Raw genomic sequence first — 23,926 nt, forward strand, 5'->3', positions numbered from 1 at the left:
TGTATTATATCACCTAAAATGTAAGCAACTTGCAATCACCTAGGTTCATTTATCCTCCCTTCTTTTTACATTGTAACATAATAACATAATTTTTGCTTCAAACCATCATATGTACTTTAAAGAAATTAGGAGAAAAAATTTGTCTTGTATGTCTACCCATATTTTCATTTTCATTCTTCTTTCTGAAAAATGTAAGTCTCTCTTGATTATCACTTTCCTTCAGTCTGAAAGGCATTTTTTTAAACAGTCAGTTAGTACAGATCTGCTAGTAACAACTTCTTTCAGTTTTATTTTATCTGAAAATGTCTTTATTTTGCCTTTATTCTTGAGGGATATTTTGCTGGATATAGAAGTTGGGGTTGTATCGCTTCTCTGCCTTTTGGCTAAGATCAAGTGTAGAATTCAGGGTTGTCAATTTTATTATCTATCTACCTTTTAAAGATCATTATTGTCTTCTGGCTTTTAATGTTCTAGGTTAAAAATCAGTGATAATTAAAATCATTTTTTCTTTATGTGAAATATATCATTTTTATTTTCCAGTAACGGCTAAGATTTGTTTAAGCTTTAGTTGTCAGAAGTTTAACTATCATGTGTCTAGTTGTTGGCTTATCTGTATGTTTTCTGTTTGGAATTTGCTGAGCTTCTTGAATTAGTAGATTTGTGTCCTTCACTAAAAGGAAAAACGCTGAGTATTATATATGTATATGTGTTTTCCGCTATCTTCTAACCCTCATCCCTTTCTCGGACTCAAGTCATGTGTATGTTAGACTTTTTAAATTGTCATATGCTCCTGAACCTCTGTACATTTCCTAGCAATCTTTTTTTCTCTCTGCCCTTCAGATTAGATCATTTTAAATAGATCTTTCTTCAAGTTCAGCAAGCTTTTCTTCTGCCATTTCCAATCTGCTGATAAGCCCATCTAGTGATTTCTTCTATTTTAGATATTCTGTTTTGCAGTTTCAGAATTTCATTTTTATTCTTTTAAAATACTTTCTATTTCTCTACTGAGATGTCCTATATTTTCATTTGGTATGAGCATATTTTTCTTTACATTTTAAATATATTTATAATAGCCACTTTAAAATTTTTACATGCTGATTCTAACATTCTGGTCATCTTGGGATCGGTTTCTACTGACTACCTTTCTCTTAAATCTGAGACATATTTTTTTGTTTAAATATTTTTTATTTTTTATTTTTATTTTTATTTTAGATGGGGTCTCACTTTGTCACCCAAGCTGGAGTGCAGTGGTGTGATCTTGGCTCACTGCAACCTCCGCCTCCCGGGTTCAAGCAATTCTCTGCCTCAGCCTCGCGAGTAGCTGGGATTACAGGCACCTGGCACCACACCTGGCTAATTTTTGTATTTTCAGTAAGGACGGGATTTCACCATCTGGGCCAGACAGGTCTTGAACTCCTCATCTTGTAATCCACCCGCCTCCACCTCTCAAAGTGCTGGGATTAAAGGCATGAGCCACCACACTGGGCCTTTCTTGTTTATTTGTATAGCCCATAATTGTATATGGTATCCTGGACATCAAAAAATGATACATCAAAGAGACTCTCAATTCTCTTATTTTCCCTTAGAGAATATCAATATGTTGTTCTAACAGATAGTTAACTTGGCTGAACTCAAGCTCCAAATTCTAATATTCAATTTAGGTCTTTTATCTTTAGGCGCACTGCTTGGCATCTGCTCTGCACATGCATTCTTCAATGTCACCCAGAAACGTGAGCAGCATTTCTGTGCAGAATTTGTAGCTCCCTTTATGTGACTCACTCCTTTCTAGGATTATCCCCACTCACTTTACAATTGCCAAGGTCCCCCCAAATCTGTCCTGAAGTTAATTAAGCCTATGAGGTTATATAGCTACTGTCTAGGTTTTAGTGGCCCTTATTTGTTACAGATTAGGATCCGCTCTTGGATTAAAATTTCCAAAGACAGGAAACTCACTCAGTGCCCTTCCCTTCTTTCAAGTGTCAGCCTCCTGTCCCGAGTGTCTGCCTGCAATTATTTCTTTCCCATTATGTTCAGGAAATTGCTTATGATATTTATACTTGTTATTTACCTGAAAGTTGGTATTTGTGAAGCAGAACCTACCAGGCCAAGCATGTTGGAACTTTCTGTGACCTATCACCAGAAGCTCACCTCTTTCCACCACTTGCATCCTTACCCAAGACACCATCACCTTTCACTTGAATTATTATCATATTCCTAAGTGGTGCACAGTTTCTGTTCTTTTCTTCCCATAGGCTATTTTTTTTTTTTTAATCACAGAAGTCAGAGTAACCCCATTTAAGTCATGTCAGCTCATAATCTTGCAATGTCTTCCTATCTTCCTGAGAGTGAGAGCCAACATCTATAACCTGGCCACAAAGACCCACACAATCTGGCTCCCAGTAGCAGCCGTGATCTCTTCTCCTGCCACTGCTCCCATGCTCAGTTCACTCCAGGCAGTCACAATGATCACACCACTCTTCTTCAAACACCCCTGACTCACTGCCCCCTTGGAGACTGTGTGCTTGTTCTTCCTGGCTCACAAAATATTTGTTCCCAAGATATTTGCTTGACACACATCTCCTTCAAATATTTGACTCACATAACTTTCCCATTGAATTCTCCGATCATCCTATTTTAATCCTATCTCTTTAGTTTCACACTCCCCACTCTCTTTGCCTAATTTTCATCATCATCATATATGTCCTACTTATTTGTTGATATTTTATCTCTGCCAGTACAATATAAGTTTCAAGAGAGCACACATCTTTGTCTGTTGATTCATTAAGGCATGCCAAGTGCCTAAAACAGTTTTAGGTATAGAGAAGGCATTTGCAGACTGTTTTGAACATATTAGGTAAGTGGAAGGGCTGAATCTTAAATACCCAAGCATGGGCTTCAGCATCTAGAAAAATTCCTAACACATAATTTTCAATTTAAAAATATCCTTGAATTTGTAAGGGAATAAATCAATAAATGGGGAGCCCAATAATCCTTTCTGGGCCACAGATTCTTCATTTTTTTCTAAGTATCTTGTATTCACGCATAATATTAAAACTTTCTTTCTAGATAACCTTAGTGCACTCGTTTAAAGTATTATTTCCTTATTACAGTTGCAATTATCTGAAAAAAAACAAATGTACAAGTGAGTAAATAGGCAGCTGCCTTATCATAGTAATAGATTGTGAACTTCATACATTCTGCTATTAACCAATGTCCTTTGAGTCTCAATAATTTTTTGATGATCTTATGTGTGCCTTATTTTGAGTGAAATTTAATAGACATTAAAATAATCGAAATTCTAGAACCTGAGTTTGGGGGTTAGATGGATTTAGTTAGAATCCTGGTCTGCCCAACCCAAGACAAGGGGCGTGACCTTGGGCTCCCTGCTGAGCATGTGTCTCATCTGTAAAATGAGGGTGATACCTTACCTACCTATTACATTTATTGAAAGAACTGCATACAATAATGTATATAACAAGCCTGATATACAACTGATATTCAAAAGTTTTCTTCCATTTTTCTTATTTCCACTCCATTTTTTTTGTTTCTCTTATTTGTTTGTTTGTTTCATTTCTGCTCTTGGGCATTTAAGCTCTTTTTGTCATTAGCATTAAAGACTAAATCCACAAACTTTATCAAGCTAAGAAAAATCGTCCTCGGAGAGATTAAAGGAAGCTGAATTGCAAAGTCATTACTAGTGATTTCAGCAGATTCCTGCAGGAACGTAAGTTTAGTAGTCTTAGGGGTGCCAAAAAAATAAATGTTTGCAAGTCATTCGTTTTGACCAAATAACCTGCTGATGCTCCTAAAAGTTCATCGGCTTTTTTTTTTTTAAGAAATATAAAAAGCAGCATTATTATTCTGTAGCCAGCCTCTTTAAGGGAAAAACAGATCAAGTAGTGTATCAAGCTTTCTCTAAGAACTGGCTTTGCCCCAAGGAGAAAGGTTTCTAGGTAGCTAGACTAAATATTTGCTGAATAAATGAAAGAATAAATAAATGTTTGAATTATTTAATTAATATAGTTGCTGAGGCCAATGAGCGTCTCTGTGGTTTTGGTCTTTCAACAGCCACTCAGCAGAAAAGGAGAAATATAGAGACAGCCTGTTGAGCTGTGCAGGGTGTGACTGGTCTTTTAAACTTGGCACTCAAACTGGTAGGCTATGTCACTGTTTTGCTACCTGTTGCCATAGTAATCATGGGTATGGCCACGATACCTGAAGACTAATGTCAAAATTTCCCCCCAGTTTTCTGATTGAGTTTTTCACCCTTAATCTCAAAAATGTTACTCTCCTCTTTTCTTTTTGTCATGCTGACATATATTTGCATTTATATTTTTCTCAAAAGCAGGTCTGCAGTAGCTAATGAGATACTAGTATACCTGAAAAGGAGGAATCCTAGAAGTAATTTCCTTTATGAAAATTATATATTTCATCTCCCCTTCTTTGTGCTTAACACAATACTTCTTGGTTTAAGAATATCTCTTTCAAATGTTAAGCCAGGTTTCATGAGGATTCTTTCATTGAACTCTATCTGTGTTGACTTAAGGAATTGAAACTTCATTCCTTAAGACTTGATGTCTTCCTCCTAAGTACATTTCAATTCACATGACTTCAGAGACTGCCCTTAATAGGACTAACACAAAAGTAAATTCATGAAGTCTGAAATATTATTTACTATAATTCAAATTCCCTTATACTGTACTTCTTCTAAACGATGCAGTTACCAAAGGCCCAATAGGACTTGCAGGCCTACTATCAAGACATTTTCAACAGTGACTCCAAGAAAAGAACAATCATGAGAATCTGACATTTTTTTTTTCTCAGTTCATGGCATTTATTTTCAATCTTTATCGCATATGCCTATTTCCTCATTTACAAATTATTAGAAACAATAGCACCCATTATGAATTGTTACTAGGAAGAGAACAAGCTAATATATGCAAGATGATTAGAAATGTTAGCCATTACTATTCTGTTTATCTTTATTAAGCCAAATGACGTTTTCTATTTTTAATATATTTTCCTATTTCATGGAGAAAAAAGTTCACTGTCATTTCTGCCCCAAAACCCTCAATCCCAATTCATGACTACACTACTTTCTCTAAATTTTATTGGTAGAATTTAGCTGCTTGTCAAAGTTTCAAACAAACAAGGTTAGGAAGGAAGAGAATAATGTAAGTGGAAGAATTAAAGTAACATAACAAGGACCTAAATTTATTAGTATTGTATTATAAGCTCACAGTATAAAAGGATTGTATCATTCATATATTTATTATTCGCAGTATGTACAGCATTGTCTTGTGTATGATTAGTGTGTAAAAAATCTGAATGAAAAAAGAATGATTGAATAAAGGAAATAATAAGTGAATGACAGTTGCCAAGTGCCTTAAAGCCTTGTAAAATGTTTGTTCAAAGAAGAGTTAGAAATAGAGTAAACAAGACTTGGCAATTACCCATATATTGAATTTGTTCAGGTTTTCCTGTCTTCTAGAAGTTATCATACTAATCAGAAACTGTTACATTCATATATCTGACTCATCAAAATAAAGTCATCAAAGAAAGGAAGACAGAGCAGATAGAGAAACTTTTCTGGCAAATTCTATGACAAATTATGATTGGAGTCTTAGAAGTAATCTTATATTTTTAAAATTCTAAACTTTGGAACTTTTGAAATAAAACAATCATTTTATTGAAAAATAAAAGAAGGGTTAACAGTGTGCTTTAGATAAAGTTTTTCACATGATCATACTTATTCACTGACAGTTTCATCTTCATGCTTGTGCAATACAGAAGGAAATAGAGATACTTGGAAGTGCTCAGCCCGGCAAACAAGCTACAGGATGAAATGGCCCACCCTAGGAACTATCTACTTTACCTAATGGTACACAATGGAAAATAAACTTGTCTTAAAAAGAAAAAACGGGAACATAACAGGTGTTTGGTTGATTCTAGAATAAAATGCAAATTTTGAACAAATTAAACTTTAGAAATTCAAAGTCTTTCCTACTTTCAATTTCTGCCTAAGTTCCCAAAACTTCTCTCCTACAGACCACAACCCCCCAGCTCCCTACATAGACATTTGCACTTCTCCCTAAGCACTGCTCAAAAGCAGCATTTCTCAAACTTTCTCTGATCAGGATTCACTGAGCTGAAAGGAAAGCAAAAGAAAATATGGTCTACTTCACTGATTCTAGCATTGAAGAAAGCTTTGTGATGGTAACAATTGGGGAGGAACAATTAGAATAGTAGCATTTCAGCAATTACGCAGGAACAAAGTCATCAGGAAAAGTGTAACCTAGGATTAATTCTACACATACATTAAATAATGCAAAAATAGGAGCAACTGAAAACCATAGCTAGCTTAAAACAATCCTAAATTATAATGAGGTTAGAGAATCTTCTCTGAAAATTTGGGCAATCCCAACAATGTAAGTATGTGTTAGAAGTTCTTGCTAAGCATTGCTTGGCCGTGGCATTTCTTAGCAGAATATTAAATTAGGATCCTCAAATTTTAGAAGGGTAATTATTTTAATTTGTGAATATCAAATTTTTAAATTATTAACAACACACTTGGAAGATTACTCACAGCTAGGTAATATTTATTTGAACATAAATATAAGCATATATTGAATTCTCAAACTTTTTCCACTCCTAAAAAACTGAGAAACAGACTTTCTGAACTGCTCTTGGGCTTCAGACTATGCTGAGATGAAGCCACAGCTGTATTTCAGGGGCTTAGTCACAGATAATATGCATTTTGGTGTCACCTACTGGCATGATGTGACATGACATGGCAGACGTTTATGAGCCAAAGCAATTAAAATGGTAATGATGCATTGTTCTGTGTCAAACATTGCGTCAGGCACAAAAGGTACAGTAGTAAGCAAAATAAACTACTACTTCCAGTATCAGGGGAGGCAAATATTAATAAACTAATCACAAAAGTAGAGACAAGACGGAATGGTCCTAATCTTAGGGATCAGAGAGTGCTGAGGCTGAAGGCAGGGTCTAAGTTCTCTAGGCAAACAGAGGAAATAGGGAGATGAAGGGGAGCAGACTGGGCAGGGGACTGGACATGAGGGAGCCTGACGTGTTTGAACAAGTGAGGGAAGCTATGGTGGCTGGAACCCAGAAAGCTGAAGGGAAAGGAGGGTAGGAGTGGTGAAACATGAAGCTGAAGAGATCATAATAGTAGCTGTAGTAATAAGATGCTCTTTCATGGATAATTCTCTAGCATGGCTTCACAGAGCTCCAACCTGCTAATGCTGAATTTAATTGTATTCAACAACTACAAAGGACCACATCCTACAGCTGCAATGTTCTCATCTTCAAGGTCATTGGAAAATGTTGTTATCAAAATTAAGGGTGTAGCTCAATAAACTGACAAACTCAAGATTCAAAATTGTTTTTAACAACCAGGAGTTGGGGGTTAAAACAAACCAGTTGAAAGTTAAAAAAAATAATTAAAGTCCTTCATGTAAGATGAAAACAAAAGTATGCAAAAATATGGGAGCAAACTGGCTTATAAAAAAGATATGGAAATTTTAGTTGGCCTTAGGTTCAATATGTGTCAGAAGTGTGAAAAGACACGGAATATTAACTTATGATTTTTTAAAGTATCTTTTCTGGATCAATGGAGGTAAGAGTCAAGAGGAGTCTTTGCAGCTCTCCGTGATACATTTTAAGGGTTTTGACAAACTAGAAAAAAATGACCTGTGTAATGAAGACTTTAAATGCATGCCAAATGAGATTCTTAGCTTGAGGGTAAAGGGCCTACAGAAGACGTGATACATTTTTCAAATATTGGAAAACTTGTGATGTAAAATGACTGAATTCCTCCAGTGTAAAGAACAGAACAAAGGCAAATGGATAGACACTACCAAGGGTGGAAATTACAATGAAAGTTTCTGGAAAACAGTAAGTTTATACAAATATATACTGCTTTAACAATGGTGAGGCACCAGTAGTTGTTATTTCTGAGGCCAGCATCCTATGCAGTGTAAAAGCCCAAAGATGAATGTAGAAACACGACTCCTATTTTCTGTTCCACCTGACAGCACAAGTTGCCAATGATGCATTACTCATCAATGACCCTTGGCTACAAAAGGAAATAGACAATAATGCAGAAAAAAGAAGACAACCTAATTTTATAAACTGAAGACAGTAGAAGATAAGCACTAAAAGACAGAGAAGAGAACGGCAAAGAAAAAAAGAACTGTTTTATTTTCTCATTTTACTCTCTCCTGTGCTTTTTTAACCTACATTCTTGTTTTTATTTTTCAACTATCATCTTCTGCTTCTTAAAGAATTGTTACAGTCTTGCTTAGTGAATTCCAGGACTCGTGGGACTTTAAGGAGATAACTTGAGAACCACAATAACCACAAAGTTTATGTAGTAATAAACATCCTAACATACGGCACACAGTAAAACAAAATGAAGTCAAAGTACAGTTTAAATATACTGATGGAAAATTAATTTACAGTGAGTCACTAAAGGGAACTGGGGACACATCCTGTCAAGATGACCTCATTGAATCTACACTTTTCTCTCCTATACAAAGGCCCTTGGTTCTCTCCTAACCACAACAAAATTATAGTGTAATATTTTAAAACAGGTGAATGCCTGGTGGGCCAGACCTAATTTTGAGCTTCCAATATTTCCTCTTCTTTTCTCACAAACTATCTTAGAAAAAAGTATGTGTAAGCAAACAAAGCCTGCATTTGTCAGTGTGAGCTAAAGTTACCTGTTCTGGTGAATTGAAAGGATTGTAGCCTTGGTGTGCTAATTTAAACACAGTTGAATATAATGAGCAGATAAAAATGAGGAGCTGCAATTGGTGGTAAGAAGGAACAGGATTGTGGTGTCACTGGCATAAATCTTAGCTATTTTTAAAAGATAGAAATAATTGCTGGCCCCCTAGAAGAAGCCAATGGTTAGTTGGTCAGTGGATTACTTCCTGATGAACATTAGATGGTATACCAAATGCCGGGTTAAGTCCAAAACAGTTTTACCTCAGATCAGTCTGATGGCTTTGAGGAAAGAAGGAGGCAGTCACATCTTATGCTTTTCACGTGGGGAATATCATTTCTGATATTACCTTGAGTTTGGAATATGAAAGAAGACTATGTGAAGTATTAAGCTTTCCAAATTATGCATTCTTTGGCCATATGAAAAAACAAGCATCATTCTCAGCCTGTAGTAGCTGTGACTTGCATACAACAGCCAAGCTTCTCTACACAGTCCTGACAACCTGTTGAGGTTGTTCTGCAAAGAGAAAATGAAGTGATGTTTCACAGGCAGAAGATCTGGTCTAATGCAATTTAACTTGTAGAGTATGGAGGAGTATACGTTCTAACAATTATAAAATGACTTGCAATAGCATTATTGTGTAATGCACTTTCACATATGTGGTGATGTTCCCCATCACTTACTTGTGATTTCTATACCTGTTAACATGTGTTGAAGCACCTTCTCAGTGTATGTTTTACTTTTTTTCTATGGACTGTAAAGGAGGCAAAAATTAGATGCTTCCCTAAGCTTGTAAGCAACATTGTTCTCCAAGAGCCAAATGTAGTATCAAGATGTCACAAGGCAGAAAAGTACATAAATATCCTAAAGAAACAAATGGTTCCCAGGTTGTCAAAAGCCGACTGTAACTTGACAGGATATATTAACATAACAACAACAACAAAAAGAACATGACTATCAGAGGGAGGAAATCATTGTATCAGTCAAGGATCAGTACTGGAAATTGAAACTGCTACCAAAACTCTATCATTCAAAGACATGCCACTAAAGCTATGATGAAGGATTCAAAAAGCTGCCACTACTGCAAATAGACCTCAAAGCCGGAGACTAGATGCTGGAACTCTGTTACTAGCAGAAAACAGCACAGCCAAAAGCATCAGAAAATAGAAATGGCCTCAGCCTCCTATGTCTCCCAAATGTTGCACAAATGAACACACTGGAAGAACCTACTTCACCTCCAGAACCCTATAGTTATACAGAACGGGAACTGTAATTCTTACCTTTCCAAACTCTGCAGGGCAAGGAGGAGGTGACAATGGATGCTCAGAGCTAGTCCACCCTATCTGTGAAGGTCACCAAGTACCCTCCAAGGAACTAGTGCTGCTTATCTTCTGATTTAGATGAGTGCTTTAAATGTACAATTTTTAAAAAACACCCTTTATATCAAAGAACTAACTCTCTGACTGGACTTCATGTTCACCTGGCAGCCTTCTGATTATAAATTTATTTCCTAGGTACCTTGCCTAATGGGAAAGAATATGCTAGGCAAAGGGTCCTAGTCTTTTGGGGACTTATATTTCACATTTTAATTGCTGCCTTTTCTCAATGTTGAGATGCTGATTATGGTATGTAACCATGTATTTTTTTTTTTTTTCTTGAGACAGAGTCTTGCTTTGTCACCCAGGCTGGAGTGCAATGGTGTGATCTTGGCTCACTGCAAACTCCACCTCCTGGGTTCAAGCAATTCTCCTCCCTCAGCCTCTCGAGTAGCTGGGATTATAGGTGTGTGCCACCACGCTCGGCGGATATTTTGTATTTTTACTAGAGACGGGTTTTCACCATGTTGGTCAGGTTGGTCTTGAACTCCTGACCTCAGGTGATCCGCCCACCTTGGCCTACCAAAGTGCTGAGATTACAGGTGTGAGCCACCATGCCTGGTCATAACCATGTGTTTAAAAGAACCTTAAAGAAAAAGAAGCACCACCACATTAAATGAATTTCTCCATTGTAAGAGGTGTCTTCATTTTAATAATGTTGAAATGCTTAAAAAATTACAATTCAGCATTATTAAGAAATACAATAAAATGTGCATCCTGATTTTATAATTTTTTTAAGGTTAACTAAATCTATTCTAAGAACCAGATCCATTTCCAGTATGTTTATGTATCCTGATTCCTAAGGCAACACAGCCAAAGGCCAGGCCTAGACTGTGGTACTTTGACCAGGAGTGTAGTATCATGTTCAGACCCCTCTTAGTGACCAACCCACTTTGAGAAGATCACATCTCTCTCTGGCCTTTTGTTCATGTTGCCTGTCCGTGCAGAGCTATAACAGTTTTCAGTCAATGTCCACTTATGCAGTGAAGTTTAATAAGGCCAAAGGCAGGTCCTTCCTACCTTACAAAAGCAGAAATAACACAGCCTCAGAGGCAGTAGTTTCTATGCCTATGATGCAGCACTATTCTTATCTTTGTTACTTTACTGTTTCACATGTACCTGGGGTAATGATTATCACGGGTATATGAGATACCATTAAAAAGAAAAACTGATCAAATGAGGACAGATACCAACCAGCACCACCATCTGTAGTTATTTACCAAAAAGCCAGCAGCTGCAAGTTTGAAAGGTCATTTAAAAATAAAATATCAAGCAAGTATAATAGCTCATACCCAGACTTAATTACCTAGGAAATATGACAAGTGGCTTCAAAAATATTCACATATTATCTTATTTAAATACGTGGGAAGCTATGGGTTCAAATCTCATATTGCCACTTCTTATTCATATGGCTTTTGGCAAGTTATTAATGTAACTAAATCTGTTTCTTCACTATAAAATGGAGATAGTAATGTCTACCTCCTAGGGTCATTTTAATTATGAAAATGAAGTAATATAGGTAGAATGCTTAGTACAGGGCGTGGCAATAAGATATACTTAATATCGAGGAGTTATTGTTATAATTATTAATAAGCACATAATTGTTTGGGAAGGAAGCTGACACATAGCACCACATGAACCAAAGATGAAATGTCATTCAGTAGAAGAGAATACGTAACTGTGGACTTGAGTAGAGTCTATTCTGGCTGTGACTGAGTTTAATAAAGAATTATTTCACTTGGCAGGAGATCCTCTGTATATGGGTAGGAGGAGGATTTCCAAGCATGCAGGAAAGATGTGAAGCTGCAAACAATTTTTTTTAGGGACCTTGAAGTGAGCTACCTCTCACAAATAATAATTTAACATCTGTAAATAATTATAACATCTTCCATAAACCAGCTTTCAGAAGACCACTGTTGGTCTGGTCCTATTTAAACCTCTCTGGAAGAAATCAGGGAATATCCACTGGCATTTTTATTTGGTTTATAGTCTCAAATTGGGTTTAGGTGCAAATACCACTTACGTTGAATAATTTATTCCAGTCTTACTTGTGTATTTTATATGATGTTTCCTCCAATCCTGACCCTAATTGAAGGAGCAGCATTCTCACAGGTATTATTTCTCAAAGACAAATTCATAATGGAGTACACAAATCCCTGAAAATGAGCCAGATAAAAGAAGATGCGACAAAAACGCAGACACAACTGAATAAAAACTGCAAAACAACCAGGGTCAGGAATTAATAGAGACTTCAATAAAAGAGAGAACAAATCTCTCAAGTTCATCTGTTCATCCCCAGCCTTCTTTGGTGAGGTGACTGAGTTCAGTGCTTTGGCTAGTTTTATATGGGAGAAAGTGCTGGGCTGGCTTTGAGCAAAAGGGAAGTCATCCCTTCTCTGATGAGTCACATTTAGGACGTGTCTTTATGGCCTGCAAAACTGTGAAGACACTTCCATATCACTTCTTTCCTGTTTCATGCCTGGCCACAGCTACTGGTCTCATTGGGACGATTTCTAACTTTACATTTTTAAGTCTGATACTTAACTGAGCTATAGTTTTATGTACCAAGCTCCTGCAAAAATCTCTAACTGCCAAATTCTCTCAGCATGTCAACCCAACAAGAGCAAAACCAAACCAATATTGCTAGTCCTCCTCTACCAAGAATAATTTTTTATTATTTTGCTCTCCTAATTTTACAATTTCTGTCCTAAGCCCCTTCATTCCTTCACACACACAGGCTGGCACATTTCCAAACACCTTCAACTTTCCTGGTTCTTGCCACCCACAAGTATTCACCTTGTCTTCCCCTTCAATGTCTGTGAAATCCACCCTTATCTCTTTCCATTGATGATACTCAAGCTTTAACTCTCATAACTTCTTACAGCTCTGTAAGACTTTTGTAATGAGCTCATAATGGGTTTCCTATCCTCTTATCTCTTCTGAATCCAATTCATTCTTACCCCACTGTCAAATCAATCTTTACATTATATAAACCCTGATTATGTTTAAAATATTTACGTGCTTCTCACGACTGGTTAATAAACTAGAAACTTATCCAAGCAGTCAACACCCTCCATTATATGTTCCCTTATCTTCTCAGACATTTATCTTTTATTATTCTTGTATGTCTATATAAATTTCATCCTAACATAGCGACAAATACTCATCATCTTCTTTGCCCCTTGGGTGGGATCTCTCTGCAAGGGGTGTTTTATACTGGCTCATAGAATTTGGCCTATGGTTTAAACTCTGATCTCCCACAATGGTAGCTACTTTGGTGATGCACGTTTTATTAGTGGTTTTCTTTCCTTGCCCCCTTCTTCTGCTGGCATTGCCTTTACCTCGTATAGTAGACTGATTGTATCAACAATCTTAAATCTTTACCCATCCCCATATTCATATACTTTGCTGTGTGACCTCACTAAAGAGGCAAAATGTATTTCCTCACCTTTTGAGCCTAGGATGAACTTACATAGAATGCTCTTCATAGGCCTCCAATGACCACATGAAGCAATAATTGACCAAAGGCTTCTGCTCCCAGCTGTTACTATCTAAAATTCATCACTGCATCTGTACTGAGACCATGCTTCCTACAGACCACCACAGCCTATGACTGTCCATTCTTGGGAGACACAGGATTCCTCTGACAGCCAAATTTGGCTTGAAGACTCCTCAATGGCCTTGCCAAAGCATTGTTAGATTGCAGGACAGTCAGGGATGCTTCCAAACAACTTTCCTTCCCTCTCTCATTCAGTCAGAGTCAGACCTGCATTGTGGTCTCATGGCTATCCCAGCCTTTCCAGGATCCCTTCCATTTTCTCTCATAGCTGTTTTCCGTAACCAAATCCTAATATGTTTTGTCTAATCTTGGCAGTGTTGGCATCTGCTTCTTGGACTTTGTGACTTTTCTGGGGTGATAGCAGACATGACAAAATCAGAGGCTTTAAGACATATTTGTGTATTTCTGCTTGCTGTTTCCCTGTGTCATCTTCATGAGAGACAGGCCCTGTTCCTGAGGAGGGTGAGAAACACATGGAACAAAGCAAAGGCACCCCAGTCATTGCAGCTGAGGCCTTCCCAGATCAACTCATGGCTAACTGACCCCCAGACAGACAGGAAGAGAGTCCAGCCAAGATCAGCTGAGCCTCACACAAATCAGCTGAATGCCACAGACTCCTGAACTAAATAAATGCTTATTGTTGTAAAGCCAGTGTCGAGCGAGGGTTGCTTGCTATTCAGCATTATTGTGTCAATAGAAAGGTGATAAACTTCCCAAATAAACTAATTGCCCTCAAATGCTTATCTGGAGGAATCTGATCCAAGACAATATGTAAATATATTATATATTATGTTGTGATATGTACACTCAATAGTTTAGAATTGAAAACTTATTCTTACTTTCCAAGAACCCTGGACTGAGGAACAAAACCTGGCACTCCGTATAGCACCAAAGATGAAGGGAAGTGAAGTAAAGATTCAACACAAAACTTTCTGTTGGATTACCTGGGTCTTCACTGGTTTAGAAAAGAGGCTTAGAATATTCCTGATTAGAAAGGCATCTTGTGAATCGACATCTGTGCCCCTTCCCAGGCTGCACTGAGTGACAAGAGGAACTTTCTTTCCCTTCTCATTCAAAATGCACAAAGAAATTCTGAATCTACCAGCACATCCTTAAAGGAACTTTCATCTGAGTCAAACTGGACAGATTTCTACTGCTTGGCACCAAGGAACACCTGGCTAAAATGGATCTGCAAACAAAACGGCAAGGAAGGGGAACTTTTCTGCAGAGGCATTCTGCATTCCAACAAGTGTAGGAACAAGAAAAGTACAGGCAAAGCAGCCCAGCTGAGCCTGTCAATAGAACAGCTAACATGGCGAGGAGGAAACTGCTGGTCAGCCCTATTTCCTAGAGTAATCAGAGTAGTAGCTGTTTAAACATGTGCAAATAGAGCTAGAATATTCATCATTACACTTTTTTTTTGTTTGTTTGTTTTTTTTAAGACAATGTCTCTGTTGCCCAGGCTAAAGGGCAGTGGCACAATCTCTGCTCATTGCAATCTCTACCTCCCAGGCTCAGGCAGTCCTTCCAGCTCAGCCTCCCAGATAGCTGGGACCACAGGTGTGTGCCACTGTAGTGTCACACCTGGCAAACTTTTGTATTTTCTTGTAGAGACAGGGCTTCGCCATGTTTCCCAGGCTGGTCTTTAACTCCTGAGCTCAAGTAATCTGTCTACCCTGGCTTCCCAAGTGCTGGGATTCTGGGTCCACAGCATCTGGCCCATTATATATACATTTTTAGATGAGGACAGATACAGATACCTGTCAACTTGATGTCTCCAGTCCCTAGCTCAATGCCTGGCACATAGTAAACATTTTACATATATTTGAATGTGTGAACAAATGTTTTATAACTACTTCCTAGATCTAACAGAGTTTTCAGGAAAAGAGTTTTCTCATTTAAAAAACTGTTAATTTTGCTATAGTTACAAGTCCATGTTATTGTAGTAATTCTGACTGGGCCACTTCTAAACAGAATAGCTTTATCTCTCTGTGATTCAATTTCCTCTTCTAAAAAATGTGGATAATAATAACACTAACTTGTAGAGTTGTTACTGGATAAATTGCAATTAACATATATCAACTGTTTTGAACAGTGCCTGGCATTTGTTAAGTGTCTTATTAATATTATCTAGGAGAAGCTGTGATACTGATAGTAAAGTATTAGTAAGCAGTAAGAAAATCAATTTACATCATCCAAGGATATATCATAAAGCTCCATTAAAATGTGGGTTTTACAGGACAGTAGTAACACCTTCACTAAATCTTTCCCATGTTTAAGTGAAAAATAGGTCTTAGTTATTAATCTATAACTCACACTAAAAAATATTTTATTGGTACATGTTTCCAACAATATAGTCAAGTAAATGACTAAAACTATTAATAGATTTGTATTTATTGAAAATTATAAAATATTGGGATTATTTTAAATTTCTAAGTTGCAGTGCATTTTACCTCTTCCAGCTTTTTCTATACCCAAAGGATTATAAATCATGCTGCTATAAAGACACATGCACACGTATGTTTATCGCGGCACTATTCACAATAGCAAAGACTTGGAATCAACCCAAATGTCCATCAGTGACAGACTGGATTAAGAAAATGTGGCACATATACACAATGGAATACTGTGCAGCCATAAAAAAGGATGAGTTTGTGTCCTTTGTAGGGACATGGATGCGGCTGGAAACCATCATTCTTAGCAAACTATCACAAGAACAGAAAACCAAACACCGCATGTTCTCACTCATAGATGGGAACTGAACAATGAGATCACTTGGACTCGGGAAGGGGGACATCACACACCAGGGCCTATCATGGGGAGAGGGGAGGGGGGAGGGATTGCATTGGGAGTTATACCTTATGTAAATGACGAGTTGATAGGTGCTGACGAGTTGATGGGTGCAGCACAGCAACATGGCACAAGTATACATATGTAACAAACCTGCACATTATGCACATGTACCCTAGAACTTAAAGTGTAATAATAATAATAAATAAATAAATAAATAAAGAACCATTGTAGTCAATTCCTATAATTTCATGTTGCTCCGGCATCCACCCTAGATATAGAGTTAACTTTCTAACTTTCTCATACCAGAGGCAGGGCCTAATCACCTAATTCTCCACTTCCTCACACTTTCTCAATGTGGTCAATCCATATATCTGCCTTACACAACCAGATATCCACCACCCTCTGGGACGGAGAGATATAACGTACTTGACTTGCCCCACTGACCCTCACACCCAACATGGACAATGCAAATATGCCACAGTGATCACCTCTCAGTGATGGTGTGACCTCCTGGAACTCATCCCTACTTGCTTCAAACTCGCCAATTTGAACTCCTCATAGGAAACATATTTGGGTAATGCTTTTGATCACAATAAAGGCCCAGCCTACAGGTCTGTCCCACTCAACACCCACTGGTTGTGCATCCTGCTGTCTTCAGACTTCTCATCAGCCCTTGTGGGCAACCCTCTTCTCTTGTAGATCTGAGTAATAAAAATATTTTGTATTTCAAATAAAAAATAAAAATAAAAAAATAAAATGCTTGGATATACTTAGTCTTTTCCTAAGTTCTGAGGCACTCACCAAGGAGAGTTGACTGTCAGTCATTGGCACACTTGTCTGCTTGTCTTTTGCTCGGGAGCACCTAACCTCTCTGTGCCTGGGTAGGTGGTTTCCTGTCTGTGCTTGGTTTGAACCTGTTCCAGGGCTTGTGGTTTTTGGCCAGGCTTTTACTTTGTGTTATCATCCTACTGCATATTAAACGATGGTGTTGATTTTGCAATTGGGTGTATGACTCCTGGATTTCTCAGAGGGACTTATGAGAATCTTTCATGTTCTGGTTTGTATGTTCTTTTCTCTTTTCACTCTCATACCCAGCAGGCTTCATCAAGTCTAATCTTTGAGCTGAGACATCTTTTCTTTTTTCATTTCAAGATGAGAAACACATTTTGAGTAGCAGAGTCATAGAATTATTAGATAGAAAATTTGATTAAGCTAAAGTAATTAGGAAATAATGTGAAAGAAAAACTGTTGCTTTTCTTACCAAACTAAAGAGCAAGGCAGTAATTGGAGAACATAGATTTGTTGCGTGACTTAAATAGAAGCAAAATAGGCATTTATGAATGAATGCAAAATTCTTAGAGCGAGATGGAGGAGAGGCTTTTTGTCCTGCTGCCTCTTTACCCATTGAAAAGGATGGTCTCTCTCACCAATATTATGGGCATGTTTCTCCAGTTTATAATTTTATACTCTATTAAAGTACCGCAGGGAAAATATCATCTTTTAGGGTATTTTATATCATTTACACCTTAACATCAATGTCTACATTAATAAATTTCTCTCTCCCCTTCATCTCCCACTTCTTCCTCACTCTTCCCTTCCTCTCTTTCTGTCTCTTTATCTTGAGAGCTAGATCAAAATGCCATTTGATGAAGAAATGGGTCAGAGTCTAAAATCTTCAAAATCCATCTCATTCACTCAGCATAAATATGTAACAAACTCATTTCTATCACTTACTCTACTAGACACTGAAAGTACAGATTCAAACAAGACAGATACTCCTGAAAATTCCAGTGAGTTGTCTGAGGAGAGAACCAGACATGTAATGAAATAGTTTTTATCCTTAGCACTAAAAATTCCTCAAGTTAAATTTTTGTACTCCCTTAAATGTGGGTTGGGTTTTCCTTCAAGTTTCTTAGCCTTGTGTATGAAGCAACATTGCTGGAACTTCACCCATAGTCTGACATGGTGGCATCATCTAGGTATGGACTCTGACTTCATGACCCCATTTCAAAATCATGAAACAATACCAAAGCCTTTATTCTCCTCCCTTTTCTCCATTTGTCAGAGGAAACCTCAGAACCATGTAAGCTTATTTAGCAAGTAAGCAGGCACTGAAGCTACATAGGTAAGACAGGAACTGGGTGACCTAGAGCAAGGCATTCTAAACAGGAGCACCAGAGCTCTCAGTCAGATATTTCCAGTCCCATGTCTTGTCCATCTGTGGACTTCTCCATACTGCTGTATTATGTGGATGACTATGATAATGAAGATTCTGAATTCTCTCATGAAGGACTTAAAGAGTCTTATGGGATGCCAAGTGAGTGTCTACAGTTGGTTCAGTGGTTAGCTGTAAGTATTATTTATCTGACCATCCTGCATGTGAAACTTTCTTACTATGATAAACACAGGCATTTTTGCTTAAAGAAAGGAGTTGACTGCCCGAATGTCTCAAATTGCCTTGCAGTCATGCTGGGCTCAGAGAATACCTACCTAGTTGATTTTACAAAGATAATCTCTGTAATATTAGAGACAGAATCACCACTTTGTCCCTAGTTTGATAGTACGTAGGTCAGTAGGGTTGACAAAGAGAACACGTGGATACATGTGATTTAGGTAAAAATCCCATGTTCGTGTGGCAAATTGTTATTTATGGAGCCTTCACCACAAACCTGTAATTTTGGCAATATCTCTAGTTTACTGATATAAAGAATGAAGCTCAGGGAAATTATATAATATATACACTTACTTCATGGTTAAAGTGACCATGGGCTAAGAATACCTGAGCAGTAAAAGTCTCAGGTGAAAAAAATTGCAGAAATTCTTTATATCAGGGCAAATATGGTTTATGTTTAAGGAAACCTAAGATATAAAAAGTTAAACTCAAAATGAATACATTGGCTGAATGACTGCTCACTTTATAAAAAAGAATATTTGTTTTGCGTAAAGTGTCATATGCAATTTCTTTAAATAATAAGCACCTGCATGTTAAGTATGGTTTTATGGTTTTACTACTCCAATTTTTTGTTGTTGTTTTGAGATGGAGTTTTGCTTCTTGTTGCCAAAGCTGGAGTTCAGTGGTACGATCTTGGCTCACTGCAACCTCTGCCTCCTGGGTTCAAGTGATTCTCCTGTCTCAGCCTCCCAAGTAGCTGGGATTACAGGTGCGCACCACCACGCCTGACTAATTTTTTTGTATTTTTAGTAGAAACCGGATTTCACCATGTTAGCCACGCTGGTCTTGAACTCCTGACCTCAGATAATCCACTTGCCTCAGCCTCCCAAAGTGCTGGGATTACAGGCATGAGCCACCACACCTTGCCACTACTCCAAATTTTATTTAGTCACAATGGCATTGAAAAAAGCCTACGGGATAAAGTGAGTCACAATCATTCTCAAATGAGGTAGGCCATGCATGATATTCACCACCTGGAAGGTCACTTAGTGAAACAGAGTTTCTAAGGTTATAATATGCAGTTTCCAATATGTGTAACGTAAAACCTAAAACTAAAAGCTACACTGAGATAATTGATAAATAAAACTGGCTGCTAGTGCAGGACTTATAAAATGCTCCACAGGGATGGAAATGTCAAAGAAGGCAAAATGTTACTAATCCAGAAGTTGATGTTTTAAACAAGTTTATCTTAAAGGGATAAGATAAATTAAAGTAGCATAATTATCCAGGTAAGTGACTGTTCTTAATTTGGTAAGGGAGGAGTTGAAGTGGGGGTGAACTCCCAACCCTAGGTTCTAAAGCCTATGACTCACAAATCTCCAGTATACTCACCTGTCGGCTCTGGGTACCGTGGCAGAAGCCTGAGGAGAGGATGAGGTCACAGGGTGGATTTCGTAAGCTTATCCTCCTATATCTCCAAGAAGGCCTCAGCTAATGTCAGTTCACTAACTCTTCTGAGCCTTTGAAAATCACTAAGACTAAATATGTAGTTTGGTCCTAAAGACCTATGAACTCATCAAAAACCACCGTCTGGATGATAATCCCTGTCCTCCTTTGATGCGCGGCTTTCATCTGCGTATGCTGTTCCACTCTCCATAGCACAATCCGGGGAGAACTGTAGCATGGGCCAGCTCCCCTCCCAGCTTGAATGCTACTAGCTTCATGAGAGCTCTCTCTCCTGATTTTATCATTTCATGCAACTATAATCTCCTTTATACAGACAGAGGCCATGAAAAGCTAGAGGTGCTAAATTGTGTAATCCCAATCTCCTTTCTAAGGCTACAAGAAACCCAAGCAGATCTCTAAAAAAGCACCTATGATTACAGATAATAGAAACAAAGTCAGAACTTCAGACCTACCATATTAAAGCCACAGAACACTAAAACTAGAAAAAAAATCAAGATTTTCATGAATTCTTTATGTAGTTTTCAGATTATTTAATATTAAATATTTCCTACTAACTTGGAAACTAAGGATATAATCTATAAGATATATGATGCTTCATTTTCTACATACGTGCACGTTATTGGTTAAGCTACAGATGGAAAATACGTTTTAATTCACATATCAATTCTGACCAATTGGAAGTGACTTCTCAGAATGTCATGTTGAAATATTTGAGATTGCATCTACAGTTCAAGGAGAAGTAGCTTCTAAAGTCCTCCACGAACAAAGGAGGAAAAATGATGGCATCTTGACTGTATTTTCAATCTTAGAGCAAGGCAATTAGCTGTTGTTTCTGCAGTGATTTGAAACACTAAACAGCTGTTCTCTAGATTGTGATTTAAATGAAGAGTAAGAAAAACAAGCAATCTACACATTTTACTCTTCTTATCATTTAGAAATATCTTGAAACAAACCACATTTTAGATACTGGTAATAAACATCATCACACCCCTCAGAACAAGCCCTGGTACTCTCCTTCTGTGAAATGTGGGAGAAGTACGAAAGAAAAAAAAACTTATAGACTATATTACACTCTCCCTTTCAAACAGCATAATCATAAATTAATAGTTATACTCTAGGTTAGCCATATGAAAGACCAGGGGAAAAAAAGGAGGAAAAAAAAAATTAACATCTATTTACCCTCCCCACCCCTACTACCACACCAAGGAATCTGTGGGTTTCTTTTTGATTATGATTTTCTTGAATATAAAACCTCCATAGTAAAAATTTCTAACATTTATTGATTGCTTACTATGTGACAGACGGTATTCTAAGGGTTTTAAAGTGTATTTTACTAATTTAATCCTCAAACAAGCCTGTAAGAGTACTATTATCTTATTTTACAGAAGAGAAAACCGAAGTACAGAGAATTAAGGTAACTTCTCCATGGCCAAAAAGCTTATATGTGGCGAAGCTGAGATTTGGAGGTGGGCACTCTGGCTTCCAGTCCTACTACTGTACTGTACCACTTATCTGCATGATAGCACTTCCGAGATGAGGCAACCCAATGGCAGTCTCACATTGGAGGGCAAGACATACTACACTTTCTGGAGGATTCAGCTTTTTTGCTTTAAATAGTGAAGAGTAATTCAGCATCATCTTTATTCTTTCTACTTTCTCTTTTTTTCCACTTCTTATTGCCAAATACATTTTTGAATGCCTATATACAGGGCATGGCGCAGGGATCGCAGGGCCTATGAGAAGAAAGAGAGGTATAAATACACATTTTATATTCATTGATAAGCATGTTCTTTCCCTTCTGACTAGACCTCAAAACCAAGGTAAAAAAATGGCAGTAGAATACATTTGTTGTTATAGAGGCTTGAAAATGATGACCATATTGCTATCTACTTGACCTGTAACTAAATAGAGAAAAGTCAAAATTAAAGAGCTGAGGAATAGAAAGAAGTTGGCTTACGTGTTTTTAAAGATAAGTTTCATGTGACAATAATATTTGTTATTTTTTTTGGAATAACTTTTTCCTTTTTTAACAAGGTTTTTTTTTTTCTGAAAATGTACATGCTGTATCAATGATATATTATGGATGACATTTAACAGATTTTTTTCTAACCATGTTTCAAATATGTTACAGTCACAAGGCTTTGTCTCTCTTTCAGTGAAAGAAAATAATGACCAGATGCTAGATTTCTTAAGGTTCAACAGTTTATGGCTCCAAAAATAAAAGATAAATATATTGTAAAGTAAATTCAATAAGCAAGTTATTAACCATAACCTGATAAATTACACATTTAATTTTTTTCCAATAAACCCCTTAATGTGATACAAGGTAAATCATCTAAACTTAGCATCAATGAAACATTTTTCTTAGGGGAAAGGAAAATTGGATTGCATGGCTCTGACTCAAACCAGAATCCATCTGTTCCAGGATTCTGACCTTAATTACTCCCACCACCCCACTGACTGCAGGAGCTATGCATCCCATTTCATCATCTAGCATAGGCATGGATATTTGCCTTTCATTAAGTAAGTCATAGCAGAGCTAAGAAACAACCTCAAGGTCTAGATAAGTTAATTAAAGCGTGGGAAGCTTCAATTGTAAATAAGTTAAAAATAATTTAAATGACAAAATCATGAAGACAAATTTATGTTATATAAAATATCACCTAAGCTATATACAGTGAAAAATTTAAAGCATTCCATTCTTCTATTAATATATGAAAAAGAATAAGGATAAAAACTAATTATGCCAAAAAAACTAATAAAACAATCACCAAACTTTTGCTTCTATAAATGGGATGGGGAGCCACTTTCAAGGACTCTCTTGATAAAATATAAGTCACTTAAACACAAATTCCAACAAATTTTAATGCATTGTAGGTCTAACTAGAAAGTGAAGAAAACTCCAAAAATCACATCAAATAAAAAACTAAAACAAACAAAAAAAAACACATAGGGAAAGAAGTCTACTAAAACCATAGGAGAAAGCTCTAAATCGGCAAATTAGGGAAATATAGACAATAAAAGTTGGTTTTCCCAATGGACGATAGTCCATAAGGTTGAGTATATGTAATATGAAAATTTGAAATCTGAAATGCTCCAAAATGTAATACATTTTGAGCATCCACATGATGCCGCAATTAGAAAATTCCACACCTAACCTCAGATGCTGGGTTGCAGTCAAACTGCCATCACACAACACTCAGTTCATTCAGTACCCTCAAGGGGAAAAAAACCCTCCCAGCCCCCTTCAGCTACAATATATCTTTTTCATGAGCCCCAGATTCCCCTACCCAAGCACACCCATAAAAGGTAATCAAATGGCACCTGCACATGCCAGAAACACCAACAGCAAGTTCCTCATGGTGCCTCACATGGAGCCAAGACCTACAAGCATTACTCACTCTGTTTTTTTGCTTATTGTCTGCTCTGTGGTATACAGACATGGTTGAAAATGTCAAAAAGGGCTGTATATATCCATATGGATAATTGTGATATGAAAAAGAGGAAGCATTTATGTTTATTTTTAGCATAAAAAGTTGAGCTGTGGGATAAACTGGACAGTGGAGTAAGTGTGAAACATCTTGTGAAAG

At 37.2% G+C, this 23,926-nt stretch overlaps 1 pseudogene; it reads left to right on the top strand.

The window, feature by feature from the left end:
- Nucleotides 1-363: 363 nt before the first annotated feature.
- LOC119624120 (U2 spliceosomal RNA) lies at nt 364-437 on the top strand (annotated as a pseudogene).
- The last annotated feature ends 23,489 nt before the right edge of the window (nt 438-23,926 follow it).

This window comes from Chlorocebus sabaeus, chromosome 7 (genome assembly GCF_047675955.1).
Source record: "Chlorocebus sabaeus isolate Y175 chromosome 7, mChlSab1.0.hap1, whole genome shotgun sequence".
Lineage (NCBI taxonomy): Eukaryota > Metazoa > Chordata > Mammalia > Primates > Cercopithecidae > Chlorocebus > Chlorocebus sabaeus.